This window comes from Haemaphysalis longicornis, unplaced genomic scaffold (assembly GCF_048455015.1).
Source record: "Haemaphysalis longicornis isolate Haplotype H1 unplaced genomic scaffold, Haemaphysalis longicornis Haplotype H1 scaffold_13, whole genome shotgun sequence".
In the NCBI taxonomy this organism is placed as follows: Eukaryota; Metazoa; Arthropoda; class Arachnida; order Ixodida; family Ixodidae; genus Haemaphysalis; species Haemaphysalis longicornis.
The window spans coordinates 63,734,663-63,747,220 of NW_027526233.1; positions in this window are offsets into that span (position 1 = coordinate 63,734,663).

Genomic DNA, 12,558 nt, shown 5'->3' on the forward strand with positions numbered 1-12,558 from the left:
ATGTATACGTGCATAAGAAAGCCGCATTGATGGCTCAGAGGTACAGCACTCGCCTCGTTTGCGGGAGGTACCGGGTTCGAATCCTGGCACCGCCGGGCACCCACCGGTTTCTTTAATGGGTACAGGCGTCTCTAGTCGAGTGCGGACCCTTGAAAGGGGAATCGACGCCTGGAAAGCTGCCTTTACCCTTGCGAGGGGTCCCAGGTCATCATGCCGTGTTGCGCCGTTGCCGGGGACCGGTGAAAGAGTCTGGCGGCATGTCCTGCCACAGGCGGTTGCGAATTGATCGTCCACCGTGGCTGTGGAAGGCACCATGTGCATTCGTGTGCCTTGGTGGCACCGGGCACCTACCGGTAAAATAGGTACAAGCGACTCCCCGGCCTGGCGCTCGGCCCTTGTGTGGGACTACAACGCTTGGGAAGTTCACCCGGCTTGCACGGGAAATCACCCCTATGGAAAAGGGCGGCAGGAACATTTTTTTGTTCATGATCCTTTGTCATGACCAGCCCATCCTCACACCGCACAACATGATCTCACGCCGTCGCCCGCTCACCATTTCCCACTCGTACGATCTACCGCCCTAGGAGCAAGTGGCGGGCAGAATGTACCCTCTTCGAGGGACCTCCGTCCCACGCGTCACGAGGGGTAGGCAACATGAGTAGACCAGCAGATCAGTGCAACTCCCAGAAAACGAGACTCCGCCTCAGTACGCCTGCGTCAAAGTGGTCACGCCAGCAATTCCCCAATGCGTACGAACCGGTGCCCTAGAGGCCACCCGGCGGGCAGAGATTTCCCTTCGAGGGACCAACCCTCGCGTCACGCAAGGGATCAACTTGGCCGGAATGGTCACCATGAAGCTGGCAGTTCAGGGGTAATGCTTCACGGAGGGTCTCTCCGGTCACCACCCTGCGGGATGCACACATGCCCGCAGGCCGCGGAACCGGAGATTCCGGAAGGTCCCTCCGGTCACCACCCTGCGGGATGCAAACACGCCCGCAGGCCCCGGAACACGGCAGTGGAAATTCCCTTAGTGCCAGGGGACACTGGTGTACCGGACAATCCCTTGGGGGGGGGGGGGGGGGGTTATGCTCAGGTCAATCCCCCAGGGTATGGTGCTTTGCCCTTAGGCATTTCAGCTTTGTGTCAAAAACTGTTTTATTGAAGATGCTCATTTGTGACGAGATAGCGAGGTAGGTGTGCTGCAACAAATCCAGTGTAATAGTTACGACTTTAGGCCCCAGTGTTGTACCTGATGCTGCTGGTCAGCACCATGTCGGTATGTGCTTATGTCGGTATGTGCACCATGTCGGCATCGGCACCATGTCGGTATGTGCACCATGTCGCTTATGTGCAGGGAGCATAGAGATTTAAGCTGTTATCCATGATGCAGCGCATTCTGGCAGGATACCTAAAGATCTACTGCTATACACACTAGTTACAGTGTGCTGCTTTCACTGTGGCACCATGCTTTTCCACAAGGGGTTATGTCACAGTGCAGGTTAAAGGAAACTTTTATCTTGAACTGCAGCTTCACTGCAGTGCACACCCTGCCATGTTGCATATGTCATCACGAGCAGTCGCTGCAATCTGTTTTTGTCAAAAGAAAAGCTTTATTTTTTAGTTAAATCCTCTCATTCTATCTTATCACAGGTGCGCTTGTTGTTTGATACGTTATAAGCCGGTGTCATGGGCCATGGGGCAACCCTGGAGGAAGATTGTGGTGACAAAGGGCTGAAGACGAAGAAGGGAATAAAATTTAGATGTGCCGCCAATAATTGAATCAATCAAAGAACGACATATGGGAGAATGCGCAAGCAAGCATAAGGCAGCTGTGAATAGGACAATGACAAGCGCTGCTGACGTGAACAGCCAATAGAAGAGCACCATGACTGCTGGAAAAAATACTTAGGCCCGCGACAGGAGGGCTGAGGAAAAGGCAAGAAAATTCCAACAGCAAGCAGCACGAGAGGTAGACGGTGTTGAATTTATTGCGTCGCACATAGCAAAGTACCCGAGAGGAAGAAGAGGACATGGCCAGAGGACGCTAGGGAAAAAGAAGATGAGAAAGAAGAGGAACTTTCGGACACCATGAACGTAGCGAGCAGCAATTCAGTGTGATTCAAATACTGTAATTCTTTCGTTGCGGCGGCTAACGACTCCATTCTTCCGCAACATATGGTGCCTGTAAACCCGGGAACGGAGTTGGAGCCACCAAGCCGACGGATCAGGGGCCAAGAACAGTGAAAGCGGTATCAATGTGCACAAAGCGAAAGAGGCCTCGGTAAGGACCGCAGCATGGAGAAGCTGAAAATGAAGAGAACGTCTCGTCGCAAACAGAACGCACGGCTGATCAATGAAGCGAAAACTCTTTTGGATATGGCTGATTTAGATACTTTGGGTGGGCTCATAGAAAGGTTGCAGTCCAACAATGACGAACTGGGCAAGCTGAACGTCGAGCTGGAGGGAGCCATACCGGAAGAAGACTTTGCTGCAGAGTGCGTTGCCGTGCTGACACACGAAGACGCCGCCAAGGGCATGCTGGCCAGTTAAAGGCGAGGGAGAGATCACTCCGGAGTGGTCAACGCCTGTCGAGATCGACAGCCCCAGCCTCTGTGGTGGGCCCTCAGACTGACGAGCGTTACCGCCATGGAAGCTCAGTGAAGCTCCCGACGCTGCAGCTCCAAACATTCAACGGCTAGTTTTGCCAGTGGCTGAGCTGAACAACCAACCAGTGGCTGAACAACCAACCAGAAGACTGCTATCCAGCCGCCGTAGAAATTCTTTCGCGGCGCTTCGGTGACACCCGCCGCATTGTGCAGAAACATTTGGCGCATCTTCGATCGCTTCCTTCAGTGGAGTCATCGAAAGATGTCGGTGGACTACGGCGATTGCTGGATCACGTGCAGTGCGATGTGCGCGGCCTCGCGGCGCTGATTCCCGCTGAAGGTTTCTTCAGCCACGTACTCTACGATGCATGATGACTGACGTGCTTCTGAGAGCGTTACCATCAGAGATCGTAGTTGATTACTACCGACAGATAGCGCTACCATCAGACATCGTAGTTGATTACTACCGACAGATAGCGCACAGTTCGTCCAGGTCAAGCCTGAGGGACGGAGGGTCCTCCGTCGGCGAGGCAGCTGCGTCATCGGCGTCCTTTGACGGTGAGCTTGAAAAGCTCTTGTCACACCTCACCATGGAAGTAGAGAGTAGAGAAAGAAGTATGATCGGCATTAGAAAAGACCAAGCTGACACAGAGTCAGTTTATGGATCGGAAAATCGGATCATGCTTCCAAATGCAGCTGTTCTAAGTTTTAGCTCCTCGAATGAGTTCTGTTGTCTGTTCTGTCATTCCGATAAGCACTCTACAGACGAATGCCATGAAAGCATCGGATACAATGATAGAATAAAAAAGTTGGCAAAGGACCGACGGTGCTTTCGTTGTACCATGAGAGGGCATTTTTCAAGGGAATGTCGGCGTAATGTCGAGTGCGCCTATTGTTCCGGCCGACATGTCTCTTCGGTGTGCGATTTTGGCTGGCAGCGAAGAGGAGCAGACAGATTGCGGAAGATGGACGCCAGGAACCTGCACTGCCGCACTCGCCCTTCTCTCGGCATGGAAGTGCTGCTGCCGACGTGCAGGTTATGGATTCAAGGGAATGAGCAATGCGCCTACGTCCGCGGCTTAGTGGATGGAGGAAGTCAGCGCTCATTCATACGCGAAGATGTCGCACGTACCCTACGTCTGCGAGAGCTTGGGAAGACAAGCTTGCACCTTCATTCGTTTGGCCAGGATGAGTTATTAAAAAGAGAATGTCGTCTAGTGGAAGTCTTTGTGTGGAGCCAATACAGCGACGCTGTGTTCCCTATAGAAGCAATTGAAGTTCCCTTCATCTGCAAAGATATCATTCAAGTACCCACCGAGAGTGGCTTTATTGCTTCTATCGAAACCGGTGGCGAACCTATTGCGGACAAACTTCTTTGGCCAGGCATGGCCGCTGTACCTGGGATCAGCCTTCTACTCGGAGCCGACCAACTTTGGAAGGTTATGCCAGGAGAGGTACGTCGTCACCCAAGAAACAACGGCCTGGTTGCATTGAAGTCGGTCTTTGGTTGGATGTTTCAGGGGCCCTTATCTGTAGCCAGTTCATTGGATATTGCAGCGAATGTCGCCGTGTTGCGAGTGAGACCCAAGTTCGATAAGGTGGACGAAGATTTTGAACCGTTCCGTGCTCTTGAAAGTACAGGAACTTCTGGGGCTTACGAAGACAAGACAGGCGACGACAACGAATCAACCTCGCGAAAACGTCGCCTGCCTCACCACACGTGCACGAAAAATTGTTATAGAGAGCAGTACCCGGAGAGACCAGCCACGGTCATAGAGCCCCAGTCGAAGCATGTAAAACTTGTGAGAAATTACTAGAGGGAAGGTACGCCACCTTCCAAAGTTGAGTCCACGAGCTTCCGGCCTAAACGCCTACCACAAAGTCAAGCCGCTGAAGTCAAATTTGAACTAAGTTGTCCACATTTCAGGAAAAGGAGGCAGATGAAAAGTAGTGAGAAGAAGAGTGATGTATACGTACATCACTCAGCGAGACACAAGACCTGCTTCCGACAGTAAGAAGTGATCACACGGAGAAGCCCGGTTGGAGCCAGTACAAGCGCCTCAAGAAAGACGAAAGAACGGTGCACTTCTATGATAAAGCTAAGATGTAGGTGTGCCACAGAGCTAGTTTCTTCACAAGACGACCTCGATGTGCAGTGCTGTAGGTGTACAGGGACAGTATAATTTGGGGCGAAGGCTGTAGGGATAACGCCAGGAGCTTGAAATAGCTTTTTTTGTGGGGAGGGGAGGATGCTGAATTTATTGCGTCGCACATAGCAAAGTAGCCGAGAGGAAGAAGAGGACATGGCCCGAGGACGCTAAGGAAAAAGATGAGAAAGAAGAGTAACTTTCAGACACTATGAACGTAGTGAGCAGCAATTCAGTGTGATTCAAATACTGTAATTCTTTCGTTGCGGTGGCTAACGACTCCATTCTTCCGCAATAGACAGTGTGGGAGGAGCAAGCCAGGGGAACGTGGCCGGGCCCAGACAATGCTATGCAAGCCTGGGCTGCAATGTGCAGACATTGCATCTTTCCAAGCTTCCGTTTCACACTGCCAACCTGTGGATTGGCAGCTCGAGTGGTGAAGGTCGGGCGCCTACGTCCAGCTTCTACGCTCATCCGCCTACTCTTTATCGGTCCCTGCACGACGATGCTTTCCGCTCTGACAGTGATGGTCCGCAGGTCAGGGGCTGCCTCCTGTGTGGGCTATTACAGTGGTAGCTACAGAGGAACCACGTCGGGATGCTTGCCGTTGACGCTGTCTCCACAACAGCTGCATGCAGCAACGTCGGCACCATCACATTTGACTACGGCTACCACTGTGTTGCAGCTGCACCGCGTCTATGCCACGTCACTGCCGGTGAGAGGAGGCCTGTAGAAGGACACGTAGTCATAGGATAGTAGGCAGAGGTTTCTTGCATTGGACTTTGTAGAGTCAGTATCGAGGACCTAAGGATTCTCTGGTTAACTTTCCGGTTTTGCTTCATGTAACTAAATGTGTGGTTTGTGCAAGCAGCCAACGGCTCTCTGGTCCATCTTCTCGAGCCGGTCGAGACATCCACATGACAACTGCCATGCCACATCACACAGGGTAAGGTAACAGGCACCGCTTTGCCACAAGCCAGAGTAACGTTGAGCCAGGTAGAACTCAAGCTAGCAGCTATCTGCAAGAAATCAGCTTGACAGATCGGAGTAGTCTCACTTATTTAATTACACTAAATTGACTTGTAGTGCATTGCTTTTGATGCATTGTTCCTTCCTCTACTAACCCATGAAAAAACCTGATAAACACTGTACGCTCGGTATTTGGATAAACAGTACATATATAGTTGAACAGTGTTTTTTACATGACATGATCACTGGTGTGGTTAATATGTTGGGGTATATTTGACAGCCGAGCTGTTATAGAGCGCTCCCTCGTTTTTAGCATGCGTAGACCTAGAAAGGTAGTTTCCCTCCTCCTCACTTTGGCACGCCCTCTCCATTCGGTCATCTATTTGCCTGGGCTTTATATTTGGCATAGGTAATATTGCCTCCGCAAGAGTGTCTTAGTGATGAATTAGAGTTTAGAAGTTGACTTTAATGAGATGAGTACAAGTTCAGCTTTTGTAAGCTGGATTTCCCACATTGTGTGTTGCACAGTGAAGCCCACTTATAAAGAAAAAAATTGCGGGAGTTCGCGTGAACGCGGCAGAATTTAAGGAAGCCACCGGGAACGATCAGGCCGCAAAGTGTAAGCGCGATGCTCGTTGGGACCCCAATACAGGGAGGCACAAAATGCAACGCAGCCGGGCTAAAATCCCGCAGAACGCTTCTCCGGTGGGTCCGAGTGAGAATTTTGTGGCCAACCTGTCACCCACAAAGAGCTCCACTGGTCATCCACTTTCACATTGCTGGATGGCAATAGATTTCTTTCCATGTCTTTATGTGAACATTACTTTTTATAAGGCCTTGTCAGGTATAGTTGGGGGTCTGAGTGGGAATTTTGTGGCCAACCTGTCACCCACAGAGCTCCACTGGTCATCCACTTTCACAGAGTTGGATGGCAATAGATTTCTTCCCATGTCTTTACGTGAACACTACTTTTTTTAAGGCCTTGTCAGGTATAGTTGTGCAACGCATTGCTTTTCTCTTAGTTGCCTTCACTTTCTCTTGCCAGCAGTGACACTTTAATGCCGGGAGCTTGAGTTTTCTCTTATCCAGATTTGTTAGGTGCAGAATAAAGATATCTATATGTGCAAATGGGACATCTGGCTTTAGTCATATCTGGATTGTTTCTCATCTCAGCAGTGGTGGTGCTATAGCACAAACTCTAATTTATGTGATCCATTCAGGTGTGGTTATTCAAAGCATGGCTTTTCTCTCACTTTCTCTGTTATAGCATTATCGTCACTAATGGTTTAGTTATAACATGTTTCTCATCTCAGCAGTGGTGATGCTATAGCACAAACTTTTACTAATTTATGTGGTCCATTCAGGTGTGGTTATTCAAAGCATGGCTTTTCTCTCACTTATAGCATTATCGTCACTAATGGTTTAGTTATAACAGTGTATATAATTTTTTGTCTTGGTCGGAAAAAAAGCGCAAATAAAAGACATTTGATTATAGGAGTCTGCTGCACAACAGACTTGCAGTGCTCCGAGAAATGCCTTCTAATGCTGCTTCGAAACTGCCTTTTAATTCTCCAAGGCTGCTCCTAGACATTATTCCTGTTCTCTGAGCTGCTCTGAGGCATTACGCCGTTACACCCCTGATGGTATTTGTTTGCTACGCAATGTGTTCAAACATATTCCTATAATGTGCGGCTTACATTGGTAATGCAGATTTTCAAGTTTTCCTCCACACAATAAACATTTCATTTTCTGATAAAAAAATCCACGCAAAATGCGGTTACATTATGCTCACCGTGCAGGTTTCCCTTTAGTTGCTATTGGCTATGAATGCACTCTTACACTTGTGAGTCAGAACTGCAAGTGCTCTTCCTGATATCCCCTTTTACATTTCCTTTTTGAAAAGCAGTTTCTAATCTTCAGACAGAAGGAACATCCCAATGGCAGCGATAGTTTTTCTTGGCAAATGAAGCTTCAGCCATGGGCAAACACAACGAAAACTCTTTGTACGAACTATATTTTATTCCAACTCTCCTATATGGTATAGCCAGACACCATTAGAATTTAGTCATACGAAGGAACACTTTTGCATGTGCGGAGGTTCCGCTACGGATAAATCGAGCACTAACACATTGGCAACTTGGCGCCTGACAAACACCCAGATAAATGCAACCGCTGCCTGCACTAAGGTTGTGTCATCCCTGGAATAGAGAGAGAGAGAGAGAGAGAGAGACGCTACAATGGGGTAAAAACAATTTGAAACACCCATGCTGCAATTTTTGGAAGATGTATACTTTGTTGGTTAAATCTGTGGGCAGACGAGTGCACTGGTTTGTGGTGCACTGGCATGAGCATGTTATTGTTTAGTTCAAAAGTGCAGCATATGGCGCTAGCAGTGACGAGGTGGGTGAAGAACAAAGAATCAGTGCTGCCAGCCACTTGGAAGTCATGACTGGGTTGGACGCCCTTCTCTTGTTTTAATGAAGCCTAAAATTAGTGTTTTTGATAGATAGATTCGCTTCCAGAGTAAAAAGTGGTGGCTGTCGCCTTTAGAGTAGGACGGCGGACATTTGCAGTCTGTTTAAAACAAGTGTTAAGATGACCTGTTGTCTCCTAGCTCTTTGGCTTCTGTCGTGCTTTGATGTAAGGGACCGCCGGTGATGTCACGCTGATCTGAGTCAATGCCCACCCAGCAAACCCTAAAACATCTTGCATGCATCCATGCAATGTAACTTCTCGAATATTGAATGTCCACAGGATATCCATGCCATGTCCCTATTGCCTCAGAATGGACATCCACCCAGAAATGCTTTTGTCTAGATATCCACAGGATGTCCTTAAAATGCATGAAACTGGATATTTCACAGATAGCCTGACATCACGTAATTCCAATTTGATGCCACGTAGTGGCATTCTCAAGACCTTATATATATATATATATATATATATATATATATATATATATATATATATATATATATATATATATATATATATATATATATATTTATATATATATTATTATTAACGATATGAAACCATCTCCAATTTTTATTGCAAAGAACAACGGTAGTTATTTCATTTCACAATCACTTCAAGATCCACCAGATGAACCTTGCTGGAAGTCGAAGACCTATAAAATATTACGAAAATTGCACCAGTTAAACGCTTGTCCAATGGCTATTATTGAAACAGTTGCTGACCCCATTCTGCCTATTCAATAAGTGACAGCTTAACACTTTGGTGACCACAAAAAAATCGGTTGTTTTGGGGCGTTCAAGGAAATATATTTTTCTTGCCACAGAAAATGACTGACGCTGAAATGTAAGATACGAAACGATAGAGAAAGAATAGGGGTTGCTAACAGTAATAATTTCAAGCAAATTTATTACACATTTTAAAAAATTATCAAAAAAATAAATAGCACAATGAAAACAGCAATGTCCCTTTCCACAGGGTGCACATAAAATTTGAAATATACATTTGAACACAAGGCTCTTATCAAGTAATAATCCAAAATTGAGCTCTGTAAGTACAAAAGTTATTTAGATACATACAATTATACGAATATTGGTTGTTTTTGGGAAGTCAAGAAAATATTTTTTCTTGCCACAGAAAATGAAACATGCTAAATTGTAAGTTAAGAAATGATAGAGGAAGAGAGGGGCTTTACAACAGTAATAATTTAGAACAATCGATGCATTCCAAATGTTATTAAAAAATTGAGAAATCAAAAAAGTAACAAAAAGAAAAACATTGATGACAATCTCAATGCTACTTTTCACATGGTAGACATAATAACAATTTGAAATATACACTTTTATAAGACTTCTAGCATAATACTGCATAAATAAGCTCTGTAAGTACAAAAGTTATTTACATTGACTTATTTAAATTTATTATTTATACGTTATTTTTATAAAAGGCAGCGTCTGGAACCCCGCGCGGGGCACGAGATTTAGCCCCCTCGCAACGGCTCCTGCCCCGCGTGACGTCATATATACGTCATAGTGACGTCATATTAACAGCAATTGTTATTAGTTTGCGTAGTAGAATACAAAAAGCACATTTTTTACATTTTAATAAAAAATTAGGAAGCCACTCATTTGCTAGAAGTTTTATAAAAGAATTTTTTTGTTCGTTCTTGCGGAAGCCGCCGATGCTGCCGCTGCTGGCGGTATGGCGTATCCGAAAGTGCCGAAAGCCCTGAATGCCTGAATTTCTTGGGTCGACAACGTAGATGAAGCAGAGTTGATAGAGTTAGAAACACTATCAGAATGTGCGAGAACGTTGCCGTATGCGGGCACCAAGCCAGCCTTTCCACACGGTAGCGAAATCCTCTCGAGTAATGCTGACCTGTGACCGCCTGCTGTATGCCGATGGTACCTGCGTTAGATCTACGACATCGCGCAGCCGAGTGGCCCCGTTCGAACAACCCATGTCCCACGCAAGAAAAGACACCGTCCGAGCGTGATTATGTGAGCCTGCTGCGGCATGTCCGCGCGGCGGCATCTGCTATCAACAGTTTGCACCACGGCAAGTTCAGAATGCTTAAATGGGTGGCCTGAAATCGCGGTGTGTTTTCAAAATGACAGCAGCGCGGAACTTACAGTGCTCAGGACGTAGGCTGGACGCGGCCACTGATATTTTACTGGTCGCATGTGTGCATTAGAAGTGCAAACCACGGATAGCTAGAAAAGGTAATCATTGGTGTTCCCACACATGTACCGCGTACAACCCAGCACAGTAGTTTCCCCTTTAAGGAGATTACCAAAGAAGACCCGAAAATCTGCAGTTTGTCGCGTTTTCTGTATGTATTTTCGAGTGGACTGAATTGTGGCTTAGAATTGTTTACCCGAAATAAGTTTTGTGCGCGGAAAAGTCTGGTGATCATGGGCTTCTTGCATCATAAATGCATGGTATTCAGCGCTTGAAAATATTTTTCAGAAGAAATTATTGCAGCTGTAGTGGTGAGCTATTTCACTACAGTAAAATGTGGCAGAAATACATCTGCGATACAAAGTATGTGAAAGAGTGAGAACATTGGCAGTCTCGTATCCCGTGGCCCAGATTGTGGCTGGGTAGTTTCCATCATGAATTCAGCTCCTCACATTGGCACACACATGATGCTACGACAAATTAGGAACTGGGTCCTCCAAAAGGTACACTAGCTAGGCGCTTCATGCCATAGCTGCTGCATTGGCATAACCTTCACGTCTCTGTATATGTGTCAGTATATGCTATGTTGACCATATTTTACCGAGTCCCCTCATGCAAAGGACTTAATTGCCATATTTTACCGAGTCCCCTCATGCAAAGGACTTAATTCAGGACACCCAGCCGATAGGGTCAGAGAAGAAGCTGTACAGACGGTAACAGGAAGGGTATACACTTGGCCAACCATCATGTCTCCATCATATGAAAACCCATGGGTTCTATGCAGGCTCAACAGTCTACGTCAAAGAGAATCTTAAGATGTGCCTGGAACGTGAAAGCCTCAGCGGATTGTTTGTGTCCATTGGTATATGCAGCGAACACACTGCAAATGTAATTGATAGGCAAAGGTCAAGGCTGTAATGGTGGGAGTTTAACCAAAAGAAATGGTGAAAAACATCCCAATTTCAAACTGAATTGGTGTAATATGGGCACGAGTGACGTCATATGGACGTGCACTGTAAATGCAGTTATCTGTGTTAACTGTACGTTACCACTCAAGTGATACGATCAAACGGAATGGAGGCCCCACTGCAATTGCCCAGTTATGCTTTTTTTACGGTGGGTTCGGTTGGTGGCTGTCAATTGCACAAACAAGATTCTGTGATGTCATAGAGAAATAGCTGGAAAATGTGTATGGAACTTCCACTGCTCTACACATTTTCTGTACTATCTTATTTGTTTGAAGTTTACAATAAAATTGATGTCATTTGTTTTTTGGGCAAAGAAGTCTTTTTAATGAACGAACCTTGTATTTTTTCTTCGTAGCCTCTGCAACAGCCTGCCTACTGTGCCCCTAAGCAGTGGTCACTAAACAAATGCCCACTTGCCAGCCAGATACTGGCCAGCTAGACTGGTGTCAACAAAAAAGGAATCTTTCTTGGCTTCTCTGCAGAGCTTTGCACTCAAGCAAAAAGATCACTTGGTTGTTTGGCTTTCCTGCAGGACTGTAGTGTAGTGCTAGAAGGCATCACTTGCTTATTTGGCACTTTTTCTGTGTATTGTGCCAAGAAACCCTTGCGTTTTATTTGGAAAAGGAACTTCACACCACAGACCGTGCAGAGAAAGTAGAGCTACTGACTTTTTTCACAGCCACGGAAGTTTGGTAGAATCACTTGCCATTGACAAACACCATGTTTGCTGCTTTCTGTCTGAAGGTGTGAATCTGGGAGAGTTGATTTATATTTTGGGGAAAAATACAGCGACAATAACAGTACTGAAGTACAAGGAAAGGTGCTGTGATGAACAGTGTCCATGTGTTCGCAGCTTTTTTGTCCAGTTTCTTTCCCGTGTTTTTTCATGGACTTGCTACAGTGCCTGATCAAGCCTGTTTTTGTGTAACAAAAATGTCAACAGTGAAGCACTTATCAATGCTCACATGCTGCCCGTTGACACCAAAGCAGAAGTACGTTCATTGGAGTCATTTTATTGTTGAAGCCTTCCAGGATACTTACAGCTTTCAGCTGTACTGCAATATTCACAAACAACAATAAAGACATTCACGTCCACATAGGTGTCCTTGGCTCCAGTTCCTGCACAAGGTATTAAGTACTCTCGGGAGAGGGTAATGTCAAGCTGTACAAGAGCCATTCCCTCGTAGATGTGTTCCATAAATTGTTTTTTAG